Raw genomic sequence first — 12,860 nt, 5'->3', positions numbered from 1 at the left:
CCGTAGGTGAAAAACAGGATTTCTCTAAAGGCACTGTGGCACAAGCAGCAACTGATCGGGTAAGAAGAAAGAGCTGAAGCGGTCATAGCTGTTACTGGAGTGTTTGAGGAGGGAGCCTGGGCTAAACATAGCCTATGCAGATTTGAAGGTATACAAACCGAAATCGGAAAGGAGGCTCCTGTGGAACGACACACAGACGGAACGCAACATCCAGCAAACATTCCGCAAAGAGCGGGTAAGATATCATATCATATATCCAATGACTGTATTTTGATGCCGCAACAAGTTTACACTCTGTGTTTGATGCCAATAATAAGCATACCACTGAAGATATTGCTTAAAATTAAGACAGGCACATTTGAGAAGTGCTAAAATATTGGGAATATCCCTGACCACAGGCATATTGGAAAAGAAAGATAAAAGATAATCTTTTGGTGCTTGGACTTTTGTTTGTGTGTATTCTTACATAGAGATGCTCAGGTTATATTTTCCTGTCAGCTTTTTACAGTTATGCTGCAACAGTTTCAAGTGATTTAGCATATGAGTATTGTGTCCCTTTAAATGGACAGTCTACACCTTAGTCATCTTAAAGTCTTACCTTAGATTAAACTGAAAATACTCTGCTGCACCTTTTCTATATCATGCAGATATTTTACAATTAATATTGTTTCTGGCCACTTTAAAATGGCTGGCAAGCTCTGCCTACTGATGACCTCATGATCAGGACTGCATATGGCTTCCAATCACGAAAGGCTCACTAGTTGGATTCAACAGACTGTCAATGCTATTCAGCAGATTGCCTAGATGCAGCCAAGATCATGATGTCATCAGTGGGTGGAGCTTGGCAGCCATTTCAAAGTGGTCAAAAACAATATTAATTTTAAAATAACTTTTTTACCATTCCTGGGGCATGGGGTGCAAAGGTTGCCGACCCCTGGGTTATAGAGTGTAAAATGCTTATAAGCAATAAGTCAAATAAAATGATGACCCTTCCCCCACCATAATTTAAAACTCATAGGTAACCTTTGTTTTGGCAGCCATTTTTTAAAGCTAGATTACGGTTGCCCACATGGTTTGGCATTGAGAGTCACTAATGGGTTTGGTTAGGAGCCACATTACATTATACTCACACTTAACTCTTCAAATTAAAATTAGATTCTAATCAAATTTTTAGTCAAAGGGACATGAACCCCAACATTTTTCTTTCATGATTCAGATAGAGCATGCAATTTTAAAAACGATTTTCTTATTTACTTCTATTATCTCATTTTCTTTATTCTCTTGATATCTTTTGTTAAAAAAACAGGGACGTTAGCTCAGGAGCGTGCATGTGTCTGGTGCACTATATGGCAGCAGTTTTACAAGAATGTTATCCATTTGCAAGAGCACTAAATGGCAGCACTCTAGGCACCTACCTAGGTATCTCTTGGACAAAGAATATTATGGGAACAATGCAAATTTAATAAAAGACGTAAACTGGAATCTTTTGTAAAATTAGATGCTCTGTAATTTAATGAGTTTCATACCCCTTTAAACATTACATAGGACATTAGTGACAATTAATTTAATGTACCCCAATAAACTACGCAAACTTACAAAATCCTTTACAATCTCACATGCGTCATTAACTAGTGAGAAGTGTACAATTGCTTTTTTATAGCAAATTACTGATATTGGTTTTCTGCTCAGTGGTGGGTAAATAAACCCTATCGGGGCCAAATGTTTGGGTAGCTTTAATCACCTCTGATAAAGCTCTGGCCTTAAACGTACAAGTATCCGATTCTCTCATGGCACTATATTCCTCTGCCATGTCTAATTGCGACGGATTTATCCTTTTTCTATTCTTGAGATTCCCATGTGTATGTTTTTGTGTTCTGCATAGCTGCTATATTTAAACCAGCACTTCTCACATAACATGGGGAATGTTCCTTATTTGGAGACACCTTGCCCTTGTGTCTCCTATTGTAGCCTGGAACTGCCCTTTAACCCAGTGTTTCTCTGCCGCGGTCCTTGAGTACCCCCAACCGGCCAGGTTTTCCTTATAGCTGAACTAGAGCACAGGTGAAATAATCAGCTGATCAGTAACCATGGTTACCAACCTGCTCTCATCCATCAGCTGATTATTTCACCTTAGCTCTAGTAAAGCTATAATGAAAACCTGGCGTGTTGGGGGTACTAGAGGACCGCAGTTGAGAAATACTGCTTTAACCCCCCTTGAAATGCATAATTTCCAACCAACTCTTTTGCATTGCTAAGTTCCACCCTCAAGCCCCTCCCAATCACCAGTACTTCACCACTAATGCACTGTTCCAGGATCTGGAATTGAAATATTGGTAAGCACTCTGTTTAATTAAAGGGACATAATACTGATAGCATAACTGTAAACACTGACATGATAATATCTCCTGAACATAGTATCCCTTTTAGTGTAATACAACTGGTAGAAGATGGTTGCAATTAAAAAAAGGAAAATAGATTTTCTATGATTAATTGGGTAAAAGCAAGGTTACATTTATTAACCCCTTCACGCCGCCCTAACAGTGCTGAGCTTTAACGCCATTAGGATGGCATGGAACGTCCTGCAGCCTCCCCCTTTGACGAAAGCAAGAATCGGACTGTGGGGCGTGCCAAGCAGCGTAAGCAGTCCCTCATGATGCGATCCCGGCCTTGAAATCACGAGATCGTATCGACGATCGCATGATTTCCTTTTTCAAGCAAATGTTTACATCGGAACAGTTAAACATTTGCTCCTGGCATGAAAGTGTTAAATATGTGGCTGTTTTTTCTATATATTTTTTATTCTTGTTTTTTTCTCTAATTAATAAATAATGGTTACATAAAGGAGAGACATTACCCGTCTCGCTGATGCCCTGTAATTAACAGGACAGCTTTTCACAGCTTACACAATGCTCCACAGGTGTATCTGGCTAATTACGTTATTATATTTCTGAGCATGGGCGAAATGAATTTCACAAACAACAAATGGTCTAGAAATAAGAGAGAATTGGGTTCCCTAAAGGCTAATTATTGATAATTCCCCTCTTTGGAGGGAATATTGCTCATATAATGTGATCATTGCGAAAATGTAATTTGATCATCCAGCAGGGAAAGAGAACTAGCTACACTGTTCTGATATGCACAGGGGGTTATAAACCAAATATCACACTTACAAACAGTTCTGACAGGCAAGTAAAAGTGCCCGCAGAGATCATCCGCTTGTCTGCTGTAATCGCAAATCACTGATAGTATAGAAAGATGTGTTAGAGGCAGAGACGCGGCACAGAAAAGCCAGAGGTGTATTATTAACTAAGCACAAATTAGATCCATCTGAACAACAGCTAATGTGAGGTGCCTTGGAGGATTCATATGTTTATCAAGCTCAACAGTATACGTTGCTTAAAGCAACATTGTGCTCAGAAGTCTTCTATCATGCATATGAATGATTAGCATTTAAAGGGACATGTAAAGCAATAATAAAATGCTTTAACGTCTTAGGGCACTTTATTATTAAAAGCCCACTTGTGTGCGTTTATCCCCTGAAAATTAGTTAAACGTATACTCAAACTGGTGCTGAAAAGAAAAATGCATTGAAATTCATGAGCAGCATATGCACGTAGTCACCAATCACAGTGTCTGGCGAGTATGCTTTGCAGGGATTAAAACACATAAATACATTTATTTTGTAATAAATGCTCTGGCAAACTATCGCCTAGATTACAAGTCTTGCGTTAGCCTTTAAAAGCAGCGTTGAGAGGTCCCAATGCTGCTTTTTAACGCCCGCTTGTATTACGAGTCTGGCAGGTACAGGTGTACCACTCACTTTTTTTCCATGACTCGAGCAAACCACAAATCCAATTACGTAAATTGCGTATCCTATCTTTTCAATGGGACTTTCCTAACGCCGGTATTACGAGTCTTGGAAAAAGTGAGACTCCAACCGCATTTAAAAGTCAGTAGTTAAGGGTTTTATGGGCTAACGCCGTAACATAAAACTCTTAACTAAAGTGCTAAAAAGTACACTAACACCCATAAACTACCTATTAACCCCTAAACCGAGTCCCCCCCCCCACATCGCAAACACTTAAATAAAAATTTTAACCCCTAATCTGCCGACCGGACATTGCCGCCACTTTAATAAATATATTAACCCCTAAACTGCCACACTCCCGCCTCGCAAACACTAGTTAAATTTTATTAACCCCTAATCTGCCGTCCCTAACATCGCCGACACCTACCTACAATTAATAACCCCTAATCTGCCGCCCCCAACGTCGTAGCCACTATAATAAAGTTATTAACCCCTAAATCTGAGTCTAACCCTAACCCCCCCTAACTTAAATATAATTTAAATACATCTAAATAAATATTCCTTTCATTAAATAAATTATTCCTTTTTTAAACTAAATACTTACCTATAAAATAAACCCTAAGCTAGCTACAATATAACTAATAGTTACATTGTATCTATCTTAGGTTTTATTTTTATTTTACAGGCAAGTTTGTATTTATTTTAACTAGGTACAATAGTTATTAAATAGTTATTAACTATTTAATAACTTCCTAGTTAAAATAAATACAAATTTACCTGTAAAATAAAACCTAACCTAAGCTACAATTACACCTAACACTACACTATAATTAAATAAATTACCTAAATTAACTACAATTAATTACAATTAAATAAAATAAACTAAATTACTAAAAAACAAACAAACACTAAATTACAGAAAATAATAAAATAATTACAATTTGTTTAAACTAATTACACCTAATCTAAAAAAGCCCCCCAAAATAAAAAAAATCCCTACCCTACACTAAATTACAAATAGCCCTGAAAAGGGCTTTTTGCGGGGCATTGCCCCAAAGTAATCAGCTCTTTTACCTGTAAAAAAAAAATACAATAACCCCCCCAACATTACAACCCACCACCAACACACCCAACCCTACTCTAAAACACACCCAATCCCCCCTTAATAAAACCTAACACTACCCCCTTGAAGATCACCCTACCTTGAGACGTCTTCACCCAACCGGGAAGAAGTGGTCCTCCAGACGGTCCGAAGTCTTCATCCTATCCGGGCAGAAGAGGTCCTCCAGACGGCCAGAAGTCTTCCTCCAGGCGGCATCTTCTATCTTCATCCATCCGGAGCAGAGCGGGTCAATCTTCAAGACATCCGACGCGGAGCATCCTCTTCGTTCGACGGCGAATGGAACAATGACGGATCCTTTAAATGACGTCATCCAAGATGGTGTCCCTTCAATTCCGATTGGCTGATAGAATTCTAACAGCCAATCGGAATTAAGGTAGAAAAAATCCTATTGGCTGATCCAATCAGCCAATAGGATTGAAGTTCAATCCTATTGGCTGATTAGAACAGCCAATAGGATTGAGCTCAATCCTATTGGCTGATTGGATCAGCCAATAGGATTTTTTTCTACCTTAATTCCGATTGGCTGATAGAATTCTATCAGCCAATCGGAATTGAAGGGAACGAGTAAAGTGGATAAAACCTTCTCACTAAAAGGTTACACCAAGGTTTGACAGAACATAGAAACATAGAATTTGACAACAGATAAAAACATAGGCCTAACATGTCTACCCATATTTCCTATAAAAGTATAAGCTCAGTTTGTTTGTAGGTTGTCTTATTTTTATTCTAGGCTTTCTTGAATTCCTCCAGTGATTGTCTTTATTACCTCTAATGAAAGTTGTTTTTTTTATATGAATCAACCACCCTTTCTGTGAAGAAAATCTTCCTTATTGGAGGATGATTGGGTTGGGTTAAACAACCCGTTGGGTCCCCTTCTGGTTGACTTCAGGGGGGTTAGACTAGTCACTGCAGCTCCCACTGATGAGTCAGCATGAGGCTCATGAACATACAACATTCCATGAGTTGCATGAACCGCAGTCCCTGTATTTGATACCAAATACTGACCCCAATATGCTTTTAAACCCCTGAGTATTTGTCACCCATGGTCTTCAAATGGACCTTGTATCATCAAAGGTGCAGTAATCTTAGAGCAGATTGCCCCCTATTCATTAACTGTGTCTGACTTCCTAATTTGAACAAGTTATGGCTTAAATGTTATCCAGCAATGTCAGGACTCATGCAGGGCCATGGAAAACATAATTTATATAAGAACTTACCTGATAAATTCATTTCTTTCATATTGGCAAGAGTCCATGAGCTAGTGACGTATGGGATATACAATACTACTATCAGGAGGGGCAAAGTTTCCCAAACCTCAAAATGCCTATAAATACACCCCTCACCACACCCACAATTCAGTTTTAACGAATAGCCAAGTAGTGGGGTGATAGAAAAAGGAGTAAAAAGCATCAAAAGAAGGAACTGGAAATAATTGTGTTTTATACAAAAAAATCATAACCACCATAAAAAGGGTGGGTCTCATGGACTCTTGCCAATATGAAAGAAATTAATTTATCAGGTAAGTTCTTACATAAATTATGTTTTCTTTCATGTAATTGGCAAGAGTCTATGAGATAGTGACGTATGGGATAGCAATACCCAAGATGTGGAACTCCACAGAAGAGTCACTAGAGAGGGAGGGATGAAAAAAAACCAGCCATTTTCCGCTGAAAAAATTAAATCCACACCCAAAAGAATAAGTTTTTCTCATAAATGCAAAGAAAAAAACTTAAAACATAAGCAGAGAAATCAAACTGAAACAGCTGCCTGAAGAACTTTTCTACCAAAAACTGCTTCCGAAGAGGCAGACACATCAAAACGGTAGAATTTAGTAAATGTATGCAAAGAAGACCAAGTTGCTGCTTTGCAAATCTGATCAATGGAAGCTTAATTCTTAAAAGCCCATGAAGTAGAGACTGATCTAGTAGAATGAGCTGTGATTCTCTGAGGTGGGGCCTGACCCGACTCCACATAAGCCTGATGAATCAAAAGCTTTAACCAAGATGCCAAGGAAATGGCAGAAGCTTTCTGACCTTTCCTAGAACCAGAAAAGACAACAAATAGACTAGAAGACTTCCTGAAATCTTTAGTAGCTTTCACATAATATTTCAGAGCTCTTACAACATCCAGAGAATGTAAGGATCTCTCCAAAGAATTCTTAGGATTAGGACACTTACAGGCCCATTTATCAAGCTCCGTACGGAGCTTGAAGGGCCGTGTTTCTGGTGAGTCTTTAGACTCGCCAGAAACACAACTTATGAAGCAGCGGTCTAAAGACCGCTGCTCCATAACCCTGTCCGCCTGCTCTGAGCAGGCGGACAGGAATCGCCGGAAATCAACCCGATCGAGTATGATCGGGTTGATTGACACCTCCCTGCTGGCGGCCGATTGGCTGCGAGTCTGCAGGGGGCGGAGTTGCACCAGCAGCTGTTGTGAGCTGCTGGTACAATGTTAAATGCGGAGAGCGTATTGCTCTCCGCATTTAGCAAGGTCTTGCGGACCTGATCCGCAGTGTCGGATCAGGTCCGCAAGCCCTTTGATAAATTGGGGCCAAAGAGGGGACAACAATTTCCCATTAATGTTGTTAGAATTCACAACCTTAGGTAAAAATTTAAATTAAGTCTGCAAAACTGCCTTATCCTGATGGAAAATCAAAAAAAGGAAACAGAAAAAAAAAGCAGATACTTTGGAAACTCTTCTAGCAAAAGAGATAGCCAAAAGGAACAACACTTTCCAAGAAAGTAGTTTAATATCCAAGGAATGCATAGGTTCAAAAGGAGGAGCCTGTAAAGCCTTCAAAACCAATTTAAGACTCCAAGGAGGAGAGATTGATTTAATGACAGGCTTGATACGGACCAAAGCCTGTAAAAAACAGTGAATATCAGGAAGCTTAGCAATCTTTCTGTGAAATAAAACAGAAAGAGCCGAGATTTGTCCCTTCAATGAACTTGCAGGCAAACCTTTATCCAAACCATCCTGAAGAAACTGTAAAATTCTAGAAATTCTAAAAGAATGCCAGGAGAATTTATGAGAAGAACACCATGAAATATAAGTCTTCCAAACTCGATAATAAATCTTCCTAGAGACAGATTTACGAGCCTGTAACATAGTATCAATCACTGAGTCAGAAAAACCTCTATGACTAAGCACTAAGCGTTCAATTTCCATACCTTCAAATTTAATGATTTGAGATCCTGATGGAAAAACGGCCCTTGAGACAGAAGGTCTGGCCTTAAAGGAAGTGGCCAGGGTTGGCAACTGGACATCCGGACAAGATCTGCATACCAGAACCTGTGAGGCCATGCTGGTGCTACCAGAAACAGAAATGATCATTCCATGATGATCTTGGAGATCACTCTTGGAAGAAGAACTAGAGGCGGGAAGATATAAGCAGGTTGGTAAAACCAAGGAACTGCTAACGCATCTACCGACTCCGCATGAGGATCCCTGGACCTGGGAAGTTTCTTGTTTAGATGTGAAGCCATCAGATCTATTTCTGGAAGACCCCACATCTGAACAATCTGAAAAAACACATCTGGATGGAGCGACCACTCCCCCAGATGTAAAGTCTGACGACAGATAATCCGCTTCCCAATTGTCTACACCTGGGATATGTACCACAGACAAGAGCTGGATTCTGCCCAAGAAAGTATCCAAGATACTTCTTTCATAGCTAGGGGACTGTGAGTCCCACCCTGATGATTGACATATGCCACAGTTGTGATATTGTCTATCTGAAAACAAATGAACGGTTCTCTCTTCAACAGAGGCGAAACCTGAAGAGCCCTGAAAATAGCCCAGAGTTTTAAAATATTGATTGGTAACCACGCCTCTTGAGATTTCCAAACCCCTTGTTCTGTCAGAGATCCCCAGACAGCTCCCCAACCTGACAGACTTACATCTGTTGTGATCACAGTCCAGGTTGGACGAACAAAAGAGGCCCCTTGAACTATACGATGGTGATCTAACAACAAGTCAGAGAGAGTCGAACATTGGGATTTAAGGATATTAATTGTGATATATTTGTATAATCCCTGCACCATTGACTCAGCATACAAAGCTGGAGAAGTCTCATATGAAAACGAGCAAAGGGGATTGCGTCCGATGCTGCAGTCATGAGACCTAAAACTTCCATGCACATAGCTACTGAAGGGAATGATTGAGACTGAAGGTTCTGACAAGCTGAAACCAATTTTATGCGTCTTTTGTCTGTTAGAGACAGAGTCATGGACACTGAATCTATCTGGAAACCTAAAAAGGTGACCCTTGTCTGAGGAATCAAGGAACTCTTTGGTAAATTGATCCTCCAACTATGTCTTTGAAGAAACAACACTAGTTGATTTGTGTGAGATTCGGCAGAATGTAAAGACTGAGCTACTACCAAGATATCGCAATACCCTGATCTCTGATTACAGAGAGTAGGGCACCGAGAACCTTTGAAAAAATCCTTGGAGCTGTCGCTAGGCCAAATGGAAGAGCAACAAATTGGTAATGCTTGTCTAGAAAAGAGAATCTCAGAAACTGATAGTCCTCTGGATGAATCGGAATATGAAGATATGCATCCTGTAAGTCTATTGTGGACATATAATGACCTTGCTGAACAAAAGGCAGAATAGTCCTTACAGTCACCATCTTGAAAGTTGGCACTCTTACAAAACGATTCAAAATTTTCAGATCCAGAACTGGCCTGAATACATTTTCTTTCTTTGGGACAATGAACAGATTTGAATAAAACCCCAGACCCTGTTCCTGAAACGGAACTGGTATGATTACCCCTGAAAGCTCTAGATCTGAAACACACTTCAGAAAAGCCTGAGCCTTCACTGGATTTGCTGTGATGTGTGAGAGAAAAAAATCTTCTCACAGGATATCTTACTCTGAATCCTATTCGATACCCTTGAGAGACAATACTCTGAATCCATTGATTTTGGACAGAATCTGCCCAAAAGGCTTGGAACATTTTTAATCTGCCCCCCACCAGCGGAGCTGGAATAAGGGCCGCACCTTCATGCTGACTTGGGGGCTGGCTTTGGTTTCTTAAATGGCTTGGATTTATTCTAACTTGAAGAAGGTTTCCAATTGGAACCAAATTCTTTGGGGGAAGGATTGGCTTTCTGTTCCTTATTCTGTCGTAAAGAACGAAAACGATTAGAGGCTTTAGATTAACCCTTAGATCTCTTATCTTGAGGTAAAAAAAAACTCCCTTCCCCCCAGTGACAGTTGAAATAATCGAATCCGACTGAGAACCAAACAAATTGTTACATTGGAAAGAAAGAGATAGCAATCTAGACTTAGATACCATGTCAGCATTCCAATATTTGAGCCACAAAGCTCTTTTAGCTAAAATAGCTAAAGACATAGATCTAACATCAATTTTGATGATATAAAAAATGGCTCACAGATAAAATGATTAGCATGTTGAAGCAAACGAACAATGCTAGACAAATCAGGGTCTGTTTCCTGTTGCGCTAAGCTTTCCATCCAAAAAGTTGATGCAGCTGCAACACCAGCCATAGAAATGGCAGGCCTGAGAAGATAGCCAGAATATAAATAAGCTTTCCTTAGATAAGATTCAAGTTTCCTATCTAAAGGGTCCTTAAAGGAAGTACTATCTTCCATAGGGATAGTAGTACGTTTGGCAAGAGTAGAAATAGCCCCATCCCAAACTCCAATCTAACTGCTGGCAAAGGATACCATTTTTTAAACCTCAAAGAAGGAATAAAAGAAGTACCAGGCCTATTCAATTCCTTTGAAATCATATCAGAATTAGCATCAGGAACTGTAAAAACCTCTGGAGTAACCACAGGAGGTTTATAAATATAATTTAAATGTTTACTAGTTTTAGTATCAAGAGGACTAGTTTCCTCAATATCCAAAGTAATCAACACTTCTTTTAACAAGGAACGAATATACTCCATCTTAAAGAGATAAGAAGATTTGTCAGCGTCAATATCTGAGGTAGGATCTTCTGAACCAGAAAGATCCTCAGAGGAGGATGATTCAGTATGTTGTCGGTCATTTGAAATTTCATCAACTTTATGAGAAGTTTTAAAAGACCTTTTACGTTTATTAGAAGGCGGAATAGCAAACAAAGCCTTCTGAATCGCATCAGCAAAAAAATCTTTTATATTCACAGGGATATCATGTACATTAGATGTTGAAGGAACAACAGGCATTACACTAGTACTGATGGATACATTCTCTGCATGTAAAAGCTTATCATGACAACTAATACATAACACAGCTGGAGATATAATCTCTTATCTTTGGTAGAACTGTTATCAGGCAGCAGGAATCCAACAGTGGTTTCTAAGACAGGATCAGATTGAGACATCTTGCAAATGTAAGAGAAAAAAACAACATATAAAGCAAAATTATCGATTTCCTTATATGGCAGTTTCAGGAAAGGGCAAAAAATGCAAACAGCATAGCCCTCTGAGCATAGAAAAAGGCAAGAGGCATATAGGAAGTGGGGTTTAAATGAATTAATTATTTGGCGCCAAGTATGACGCATAACGCAAAATTAAATTTTTTGGCGCTAACAACATCCGGAAATGACGCAACTCGCGTCATGGCAGACGCAACCTTGTGCAAGGAAACTTGGCGTCAACTAAGACGCCGGAAATGACAAATTTGCGTCACCGAACGTACCTTGGCGACAAAATAATTCTTGCGCCAAGAATGACGCAATAAATATCAGCATTTTGCGGCCTCACAAGCCTAATTTTGCCCGCAAAATTTAATGAAAACAGTCAATTTAGAAGAAAAGACTATACCCCAGGTAAGAAAAAAATAACTTCCTAAATATGTTTTTCCCAATTTTGAAACTGATAGTCTGCAAAAGGAAATATACATAAACCTGACTCATGGCAAATATAAGTACAATACATATATTTATAACTTTACATTAATACATAAAGTGCCAAACCATAGCTGAGAGTGTCTTAAGTAATGAAAACATACTTACCGAAAGATACCCATCCACATATAGCAGATAGCCAAACCAGTACTGAAACAGTTATCAGTAGAGGTGATGGAATATGAGAGTATATTGTCGATCTGAAAAGGGAGGTAGGAGATGAATCTCTACGACCGATAACAGAGAACCTATAAAAAGATTTCCCGCGAGGAAAACCATAGAATTCAATAGGTGATACTCCCTTCACATCCCTCTGACATTCACTGTACTCTGAGTAGAATCGGGCTTCAAAATGCTGAGAAGCGCATATAAAAACTTAGAAATCTTAGCACAAACTTACTTCACCACCTCCATAAGAGGCAAAGTTTGCAAAACTGAATTGTGGGTGTGGTGAGGGGGTGTATTTATAGGCATTTTGAGGTTTGGGAAACTTTGCCCCTCCTGGTAGGATTATATATCCCATACGTCACTAGCTCATGGACTCTTGCTAATTACATGAAAGAAATGTCCTTGTGTTAGTTCAGGATAAGCTCCTGGATGTTACAGGCCCTTTAGCACAAATTTTCCTAATGGCTTTAAGATTGAACAATAAGGTCCTCAGGAAGTGTGTTCAAAGGACAGTATTAGCAATTCTAACTTAGCCCCTTCTGACAAAGGGTGGCTTTAATACATTTAGACTTTAAATTGGGGAATTATGCAATAAATAAACTAATCTCAGCAGCTGAGGGCCTGTTATCTGGAGAAGATTTCAAACAATATATCAGTAGATCATACGACCTTCATGGTCTTGGATAAGGCTCGAGACGATATTAAAATGTCATACATAAGTAGTTTTTTTAACCAGAGATATTAGGTACCAAATAAAGGTGTCTTACTCACCACGCACTGTTTTATTTATCACTCTGTGGTGAACAGCTGATGCTGTTAAAAGGCAGAGTTTCTTGTCCATGACCTGTATTCTTGTAGCAGTTTTATGTCCACAATATTTGCTAACCTCAAACTATGTGAAA

The sequence above is a fragment of the Bombina bombina genome, chromosome 10, assembly GCF_027579735.1.
Source record: "Bombina bombina isolate aBomBom1 chromosome 10, aBomBom1.pri, whole genome shotgun sequence".
NCBI lineage: Eukaryota > Metazoa > Chordata > Amphibia > Anura > Bombinatoridae > Bombina > Bombina bombina.
The sequence above is the reverse complement of the archived record's forward strand: the minus strand, read 5'-3'. Positions refer to the sequence as shown.